At 46.6% G+C, this 10,000-nt stretch overlaps 1 protein-coding gene and 1 long non-coding RNA gene across 11 annotated transcripts in view; one reads left to right on the top strand and one right to left on the bottom strand.

Annotated features, from left to right (window-relative positions):
* Positions 1 to 10,000, top strand: part of FOXP1 (forkhead box P1) — a 334,704-nt gene that overhangs the window by 161,192 nt on the left and 163,512 nt on the right. The gene's annotated exons all lie outside the window — the stretch shown is intronic.
* LOC122162656 lies at positions 3,010 to 6,010 on the bottom strand. The gene is made up of 3 exons (XR_006169621.1): positions 5,761 to 6,010; positions 5,529 to 5,654; positions 3,010 to 3,304 (listed from the first exon to the last, which is right to left on the bottom strand). It is a non-coding gene; the product is annotated as an uncharacterized LOC122162656 (long non-coding RNA).

Below are 10,000 nucleotides of genomic sequence, written 5' to 3' on the forward strand. Positions count from 1 at the left end.
AAGGTAGGTTGTTCGACTCGGCGCTCCGGGGGAGGGACAAGTTATTTTTGGAGGGTTGGCTTCCCAGTGCATGACTGGTTGACCTAAAAGGAGGCAACAAAAAAAAAAAAAAAAAAAAAAAAGACGAAGAAAAAAAAAAGAAGCCCTCCATGGAGGCGAGGAGGGAGCGAGCGTGCCGGGGAGCAGCTTCAGGGAGCGGAGTTTTATTTTTATGCAAGTTAAAGACGCCGGAGCCCCCTCCTCCCGCCCCCCCAGCATGCCCTGCCCTGCTATGTCGAAAAACGTGCGTTGCTAAAATACTTTCATCTGTGCGCTCTCTTTTGTTCTTCTAAGTATTGATTATTCTTACTATTATTTTTGCATTTACGATTTGATGGGCACGTATTCCTCTCAGCGGCTCTGAATTTCTGTGAATTCTAAATGAACCGTTCCAGGGCTGTGGAACATGAGGGATATTTTTACAGGAGGACTCCCAACTTTTCGGGTGCTGTAACATGAAAGCTGCTGTGGTCGCCCATGTGCCCCCCAGGACTCACCCTGTTTCCCAGGCCACCCCGCCGTGCCTTCTCGGCTCTTTCCTTGAAGGCTCTCTGTGATTTGGCTCCGGAGGACGGTTTCTCTTCCTGCAAACGGAAAGGCTCTGAGGCTTTGCCGTGCCTCTGGGTTGGGTTTGGAGGTGTAGGGAAACGCTTGCACGGAGCAGTGACACAGAAGCACGGCGTGCCGAGGGGAATCAGTCAGCAACCTGTCCGCTCCTCTGCCAGAAGTGCAGCAAATTCATAATGCAATGTGAGAGCGAATGGCTGCATGGGGACGGATGCACCGGCATTATGTAACTCAATGAGAAATGCATTGCTGTTGTAGGAGCGGGCATAAATAGCACAGCTAGATAAGTGAGGAAGGGCGCCCTTCATCAAACCTGGGTTAGGCAGCTCTGCCTTCAGTCCCCGCTTCTCACAGGGCTGAAGGAAGGAAGCAGCTTCTGCCTAAACTGAGCATTGATCCCAAACCTTCTCAGTACCTGTTGTGGACTTGGCAGCAGAGTTGGCTCTTCCTCTTCCTGCCTCTGCTGCCAGCCTCCCCCAATTGATTTTGGGATCTCTGTGCTTTTTTTAAGGAAGTCACGGTTCCAGAGCAGAACCGGGCAGCTCAGCTTTTCCTCCTCTTTTTTTTTTTGCCCTGCTTTAAATGTTATTCCTTAGGTACTCGCACATTTCTGCTCTTTGCCTGTTTATTTGTGTTTCTGCTGAGCTGTTCAGCCTGACCTTTGCTGGGCAGAAGCCTTCTGAAAATGTGAGGCCAGGTCGGGTAATGTCAGTAAACTTCTGCATTCCCAAACTTTTATCCTGTAAAACTGGGAATGTTTTTTGTTGTTGTTGTTTTTTTTTTTTTTTTTAATTGCATCTCATTGTGGTAAACACAAATAAATGTGTATTTTAAAAATCAAGGGATGTGTTTTAAAGCACATTTCTAGCTTTTGCTTTTTGGGCCGTGTAGGGGATGGTAGGAATTAGTGGCCCTTAATTAGACGTGGAGATATTCACATTTTGCAGGGATTTATGTTGGAACGTGGAATGGCGGGTGGCTTGTTTCCTCATTATGAATACTCCCTGCACATAATGAGGTTCATCATTAGTTGATGGAGTGAATTTGCCCTAGCTCTACCTTGAAAGGCACATAATTTACATACTACTTCAGAGCTTAGGCTTTAATGGATTCCTCGATGAATAAAATGAAAAGCTACTTTCTTTAAATTTTTGAACAGTGTTTTGATAATACGGATTTAATAAGACATTCAATTTCCTTGTTAAGTATATTTGAAAGTGCATTCCCAATTTTAGCACCAAATATATTTCCCGGTGTCGCCTGCCATAACTCCGGGCAGCAGCACCAGGCCCAGCGGAGCACTGCTGGCGTTTTGGGGACGGAGCGGTGCAGCTCCGGGTGCTCGGGAGCCCCTGCCCTCTCTGTGTGGTGTTAGCACTGCTCTGCTCCTCTTCTGCACTTGCTGTGTGCAGCTGTGCTGATTGATCGACACAAATGCGTCGGCGACTGTCAGCCTGACAGTGACAAACCCGCCGGTCCCACCTCCCTATTTATTTTAATGAGAGAACAGCAAAAACTTTGCTGGTGCAGTTCTACCTCGGAAAGTGCCGTGGAGATGTGGTCAGAGCGGGTGGAGCTGCGTGCTGCCCGGCGTGCTGCGGTGTCACACGGTGTGGGCTGCTGGGGATGGAGTGACACGGCCCTGCTGCAGGGCAGGAGGCACGGATGGGATGCTTTATTACCTGGGAGCGATGAGCATACATTACCATTAATAGAATAGTCGGTGTCATTCCTTTTTAGGCAATTTACCTCCGCTGCAGACCTGTCTGCTTCAAAATCTTTCTCTGTTCTAAAACATATATTTGTTTAGGGAGTTTTCATTGAAGTGTACATGACAATTACAGCTGTTCATTAACAAAATTGGGTATTTGTTTTAAACTTTAACCAATCACTTTGATATGCTAATTATGGTGTAATTTAATTTGAGCCCTGTAATGATGATGCCGTTATTATGGACATAAATGATGCAGTTAAGCTGAGAGTAATCTCATTTGCATACTGTACATGCCAGTAAATTAAGCCCTTTCTTCGACTGCTTCAGCTTTAATTTTCCACTTCTTTTCACACAGCGCCTTTCAGCCGGTCTCTCATAAGCCCACTTTGTAAGAGCGCTGATGACTGTTTGATGTGGAGAGTTGCTGCACCACAATAATGCACGACACAAGATGTAACATTTAAAGGATTCATTATCTTACTGAGAGTTGCTTTAAGGAGCTGGGATTAGCAGGGGTGGAAGTGTCCTCTGTGGAGTGGTGCAGGTCTCCCAGTAAACCGTTGCCATCTTCCTTCTCCCCCTCTTTTTGCTGTACCCCGGTTCTGGAAGCGGGAGGTGAGGCCTTGAGTGCTCTGCAGGTGTGAGCTGTGGCTGCCTGCCGTGCAGCACGCAGGGCTCTGTGCTGCTCCACCACTGCAGAAGAGCTACTGGATGCGATCTGCAGTGTGCAGAGGGGAGACGCCGGGGTCCTGCTGAGGTAGGCAGGTTTATGGCCCGCTACCCAACGTGGCGTACGTCAACGTGGAATTAAAACTTGTGGCGTTGCTTTGTTTCATTCATTGCTGCTTTCTCCTTTCAAGGTGTCTGCTTGGGCTGAGCTTAACATCAGGTTAGTTTTGAATTTAATTTTTAAGAACTGGAATTTCTGTGTTGTTCTGCCTCCTCATCCTAGAGAAATTTGTGGTTTCAGAAGACTAAAAGTCACTGCAACCAAACAGAGATGAGCTGATGAGCAAGTGCTGACTTAAACAGTTAATCTTTCCCCATTTGCCATGTTGTCATTGAGCTGAAGTATTCTCATTGCGCTGTGGCATACGAAGAAATCATGTGAAATAAACAGGGCTCTTTTTATAGCTGCTTACTGTTATGGTTAGATATTTTCATAGTTTAATACCTCTGGAAGTGAAGCCCGTCCCCAGTTTTTAGCAGCAGTTGGCCTCTCAGAAAGCCATTGTTGTGTGGGTAACCAAGTTAACTGAAGAGCGTTATGAAAACCTTGCAATCCTTTCCTTACACAGGGTCCCATGACCACAAATAGTTTGTGCCGTTGCCCATAAACACGCAAGTTAATAACTTCCTGGGTGAGCAGCGTGAAACTGCCGATCCCCAGCGCACGCTCTCCACTCCCACCCCCGCCCCGTTACGGTGCATGGCAAGTAGATGGGAGGTTCTGTGCTTACCAACTGCCCAGCGCTGGGTTTTTATGGTCCTCACCTGCACTTTGTCTCTTTGTGTATTTCTCACGTGCTGTTTTGTTTTCCAGCAGGCATCCCATGATAGCCAAGCCTGCCCTGCTGAATTTGTACCTTCATTTCTGTGTCAGGAGCACAGCAGCCATTCCCACAAAGCCCCCGCTGTTCCCACCAGTAGGGTTTTAGTTCTCCTGGCATCCCTTCCTAATGGAGAGCGTCCATGGAGACAAGTAAAAGCATGGCTCTCTCGTTTTACAGGCCCCTTGTGTTCTCCTTGATAGGACAGCCCGGATAATGACATGCCAGCCAGTTCTTTAGGGTGGACAGCATAAGTATGTAGTATCAGATCTTAGGGCTCACTTCCAACACAACACGTGCCCAGAAGAGGAAAGGTTCTCCATGTCCGTTCTAGGAGCCTGTGTGCTTAAGCATGGCTTTGTGTGCAAGTGCACAAGAGACAAATGCAGCAGCATTTCCCTTGCTCCCTGTATTCAGAGCCCAACCAGGAGCACGGGCAGAGAGAGAGAGCTCTTCAAAAAATGGGGCAGTGTGGGGCGGGCTCTCCCCAGCCGCTCCAGGAGGTCAGAGGAAGCCTAGTGTAATGCTGGAAAGCTGTGGTCTCTAAAGCTCGTGAAAAGAGTTCTTGACTTGATCTGTTTTAGCAGTAGCATTACAGTTCAAGCCTTCCTTTCACAGACAGTGTACATATTGTATAACGAATACATATGTCATGGGTGTTGTGTCTTCAGCTTCCATAGGAAGGAATATATTGAGCGTCACTCTCTCGGGTTCTGGAGAGGTATCAGGGCCGGCCAGCCAGCCACGTGAAGGTAGGATGGACTGAGAGGTGGGGCAGGATAGTTGCTTCTGGTGTTTTTAGTGTTTCATGGATATGACGACATAGCGCCCTGTCCAGGAGCTTCAGAGTTAGGAGATAATATTTCTTTCAAAGTGATTTCACTATCTCACCCATAAAGGAGCTGTGTTGTAAGAACTGCCTTCAGAAGTGGTTTCAGGCATAGTTTTTCCTACCATCTTCTGTCTTAACAAAGCACATATCCTTCCTCCCCTCACAGGACCTTGTCAGTTCATTCTGGATAAAGAAATCCGTTTATGAAGAAGATTTTCCCTGTATCATCTCCCTCTTTAATCTGATCCCAGATTGCAATTTTCAGTAAGTTTCTCCTTCCGCACTTTCCAACCCACAAACCTTTTCAACCCAATCAGGTGGGAAATTAAAAGATACCAGTTCAAACGATGTACTGTGCAGCCCTGTTTGAGCATTTCTGTGTAATTCAGGATTGCTGGTTTCAAAGAAATTTTTCACATCAGGTAATGGTAGCTTTCTGCAGAAAGTTATTTCAGGGAGTGTTGAGCTTCATGGGAGACAGACTTCTCCTTTTACAGCTTTGTTTACAAACAGCTTTGTTCTTACCCTTTCCCAGCAAAACAAGTGTTTCTTCACAGAAATACTTTTGGTTGAGAGCAAAGCCACTGAACCTCTCTCTAGAATTATAACTACACCAGATTAAAGAGCAATTTATCATATGCTAATAAACTTACCCCATCAAAGTCTCGGGTATCAAGACGTAGAAACAAAAATAGGCCTCTGATCTCTATCTCTGTGATGCTTTTCAGCATAGTCTTTTAATGGTAACCAGTGAAAAAGCTGTAGGAATTTGTCTTTGTATTTACCAATAGCTAAGGCAAACTGTTATCTGTCACTGTGCCATTACCTGAGTACTGTGCTGTTGGCCTTCCACATCTGTCTGAACTGAGCTGACGGCAGGTTTTGGAGCGTGACGATTCTCTGTCCCCATTCTTGTGGGTTTGTTCATATTTGTGAGCACCTCTTTTCATGGCTGTGGAAATGGACAGGTATTTCTGATCAGGAACCCTGGTAAAACTGTGCCCAACTCCTTTGCTTTCCCAGCCTCAGGAGCCCAAGCAGCTCCCAGCCAGGCTCACCTGCAGCAGCCGGCGATGTTTTGGGAAGCCGAGGAAGTCTGCCTGTTGCTACTGGTCTGAGGTGTACGCAAAATATAGTAGTAGCTGCTAGAGCTTTTTAATCTATGTCTTGTAGTTCTTTTGGCTGCACCTCCCTCTTTCCAGCAGCAGATTTTCCTGTGAGTGAGTCGTGAATGTCTGGCTCACCTGGCTGGGCAGACAGAGCAGTGCAGTGAGATTGCGTTGACTGGTTGTGCGCTGAGCTGAGACTGAAGTCTGTCAGGCAAAGCTGTTAGCAAAAGGACTTGGGGACAAACCGCTCTCCTTTGCTCCCATGCCATGTGGGACTGAGCTGACTGGAGCCTCCCAGCCGCTGGCTCTGCCTGTGCCGTGTGCTGGCTTTGGGTGGGAATCCAGCACCAGTTGTGTTGAATTTGGCTTCGCCTAGGCTTCTCCAAATAAAACACTTACCCTAAGGATGGCCTTTCAGAGGTCCGTGGTCTTTTTCCAAAGAACTGCAAATTCTTGAGCTGGGCCGCTTGTGTCGTTTCCTGAGACCATTGCTTTTAGGAAGTTGACTGAAACAAATGCTGCTTTCAGGTGCATTGCCTAAGTCAAAAGCAGCTCTGTTTGAGTTCTGTGAAGTTCATCAGGGTTTTACCATCATTAGCAACCCTATGGACCCAGGCAATGCTCTCCTGTTTACACGGGTCCCGTTGCATGGCCACCTGTGCCAGGTGGACAGGACTGGGCACTGCCAAGTGGGGCCTTGCCTCTTTGCAAACTGGGCTTGCCCTGGGCCTGAGGAGGAACAAGAAGGCTATGTAAGAAAAGTTTCCTAGGCTTCATGCTGATATAAGGCTTGCAGACTGTGTTCATCAAAGCTTGGAGACCCATGGTTTACCTGTGGGATGTTTCTTGTGCTCACTGGTGATGTCTTTTGGGAAGTGGGTTGGATCTGGGCGGACGTGCTGTGGGAGGGATGAAGGAAGGCAGTAAGAAGCAAGGAGAGCCTTTCCCAGAGGATGGGGAGTTTTATGTTGCTTTTTGAATGAAACAAATATAAGAAGGAAGAATGAGATGATCATAAGCTAAATTGGTGCCAAATGTATGGGATTCCATGTGTGTGCTGTAAAGGGAAGCCCAGCTCCTGTAGTTTTTCCTTGGAAAATGGCTGTGTTTAGAAGTTGCGTGCAGGATGACCATATAAATGCGGTTAAAGAGCATAGGGTTCTGATCAAAGGGGGAAATTATGAGTAATAAAATAGGAAATATAATTATTGCTACCATTTCAGACCTTGTAGCCATAGAGAATCTTAACAGCTAGACAGAAAAAAAAGCCTTGACATTTAAGAAAAGGAGAGAAAAAATCCCTAGATTACAGCTTGTTGATCTCCACTGAAAAAGAGTTGAAAAGTAAAGATATATTTCCTAGAATCTCTGAATTCCTGAATAAATATTAGTTAGGAGGATTGTGAACACCCTAATTGCTGGCTGAGATGAATCGCAGCAGAAACTGAGTTACCAAGTTCTGCGCAGGGAAATTTGCAGAAGTCGAGATTGTAGCTGGGTTATTTTCACAAAATGTCCAGCACATATGCTGCACTTGCTTTTATTGTTCACCGTTCTGGTGTCATGTCTCGCTAGATTGAGCTTTGCTACACACCTCCGCCCCCTAACAAACTGGCCCTATATATGCATATAGACAGAATATAAGGAATTAAGCTGTGTGACAGGGAACTTCTGGGTTTTCGATATGCTTGACAAATGTTTTTGAAACATGGTATAAATATACTCTACAATCACAGTGTTGGAGGGGCACATTTTACTCCCTAAAGAAACGTGTGTCTTGGCTTCGTATTCTTCTGTATTTTTTTCTTCTCCAAAGAAATATTTAATATTTTCATGACACCTATGTTAAGATACTACAGGTTTGGACAGTATGTATTCTCAGCATTGCGGAGTTCCTACTGACACACCTGGACAGACCTCACCACCTAAACCGCTCAGGCCGGAGGCTAGCATTCCATGTCCTCTGAGAAGAGGACTGTAGCCCTTAGTAGGCAGATTCCTCAAGGTAGCATCTCCTGTCCCCCCACAGGTTGGGTTCTAGGCTTTGTCTGACATCAGGCATTTCTCTTCAAAGGCCCTTCTGCAGGCTTTACTCAGCCTTGCTTTCTCTTGCTTGGCCTTACCCAGCCTTTTTGTTCTTCCTTGGCCTTTTCACCATGCTGGTTTTTTTTTCCTTTCTGACTTTTGGAGAGCATATTGAGTTTCTCAAGGTCTGTCCCTCCTGAACCCAATCCCTGTGACCTGCCTGCATCGCTGGAAATGCCTGGAAAGGAGGAAGAGCGAGCACAGCCAGGATGCTGCCGTCACCCTTCAGGATTGCAGTCGTGTGCCCAATTCCCTGGCAGAAATGCCAGAGCCTATTTAGAGTCAGACATGTAAATATTCTGCTCAAAAATAACAACATTTTTGAAGAAAAACAATCTCATGGCTGAGTGACCCGGAGGAAAGGGAGCATTGGCTTGCGTTGGGTCTCACCTGCTTTGGTGAGGCACTGCATTCTCATTGTCCCTTTATAAGCTCCAGATGTTTGGACTAGAGATAATCTGGAGAGCATCTCGGAGGCGTGACAAGGGGGATGGGGGCTTTACACCTGCTCTGCCACTGTCTTTTACAGCCACCTGAACTGGTAAATGCTTCTGTGTGCATTTGGCTTCTTCAGACCTGTGTACGTGTCCCAGCTCCCCAGTAAGCATCCTCTGCATTCTGTGAGCTCCAGTTGTAGCAGCACCCGCCTGTGCTGTAGAGCTGTTGCCAAGCCCTGATTAACTCTGGTTGAGATACACTTGGATCCCTGTGCTTCGTGGGGCACGTGGGGTGGAAACATGCTGTATGTTCATCCTCTTTGGAAAGAGATTAAGAAATGTTCTCTCCTCCTCCCTCCTCATGTAAGAGTGGGTAATGTTTATTCTTTCTTTATTAACTGCAGACGTCAAAGAAAAAAGACTGTTGCCCTTTGATTTTATTTACAAGGCAAAAGTGAAAACCCGTTTGATCATATCATGACTGTTTAGCTTCAGCTTAAGAGTGGAAGAGAACCTGTTTCCAGGTCCTATCATGTCTAAATATGATTTTGCTTCTATTTAGTTATCTCTGAATTTCAAATGCAGCATCCTTGCCCTTACTTATTTGTCAGTCTGAGTGAAATTGCTTCATGCTCTGCTTACGGAAATAAGCTATTTCAAATGAAATTGTCTCCAAGAACTAAGGAATTTTTGTGGCTGTCAGCCTTGGAGTCATGAGCTTCACAAAAAATGATCCATTATGGAGCAGAAGTGGGTTTGAAAACTTGCTTTTGCTTTCTAGCAGAGAAAGGGGAGATCTGTGGTTTGGTGGACTCTTGTTATCAGCCATGCTCTTGGGCAGGACAGGTCTCTTCCTGGTTTCTTGCAGATCTCTCCTGGTGGGGGTAGAGCTTTTCGTGACCAGATTGCTCAAGGCTTGCCTGTGAGTGCTGCTCACCTGACGTGGCTCATCATGCAGGTGTGAGGGCAGAGACCTCCAGCAGGCAGATACCCTGCTGCGGCGATGCCAGTGGTGCATTTACTTGCCTTTTCAGGAATCTCTTTGAAAACGTTATTTGTTCACACAGTAATGAGTGGTTTTCAGCTGTCCACAGTTGCTGCTAAGACAGCAGCACGTCAGACGCGGTTCATTTAGTATTGCATTTGTTGCTGGATTTTACCCACTGCTCAGTAATACAAAGCTGGCTCTGCATATAGCATTGCCTGAGTCTTAGGTGTGGCTGTGTTGCACACGAGGTGCTGAACAAGAGAGCTTCCTTGAAGAGGAAATGCCGGCAGGGGCACACAGTGTGGATGTGGGTGCACTGGAGGCTGCACCAGCAGCCCGGTTGGCATGCAGGCTCAGCCTTCTGGCACCGCGGGACGCACGGAGAGGTGGGCTCAGAACACAACAGCTGTCCCTTTGGAAGCAGCACGCTTTGTTTGGCACCTGTTAAGCCCTAGGACCACACGGTGACTGACTTGAAAGGCTGCAGGCTCTGCGCAGTTCTGACGGTTCCGCTTTTGCCAGTGGCAGTTTTGCTCTTAAGTATTGATCTCTCCTACACCTTAAAGAACTTAAAGCTGTTTAGGAAGCTTTAATTCAGCGCAAGATGCAACATCACAGTAATCATTTGCCCTGCTTAAATCTATGATGTAAAGACTAGGAAATGATCTGAAGTTGACAG

Source organism: Centrocercus urophasianus, unplaced genomic scaffold (assembly GCF_019232065.1).
Source record: "Centrocercus urophasianus isolate 14NV4802_14NV808 unplaced genomic scaffold, USGS_Curo_1.0 seq_22, whole genome shotgun sequence".
Taxonomy (NCBI): domain Eukaryota; kingdom Metazoa; phylum Chordata; class Aves; order Galliformes; family Phasianidae; genus Centrocercus; species Centrocercus urophasianus.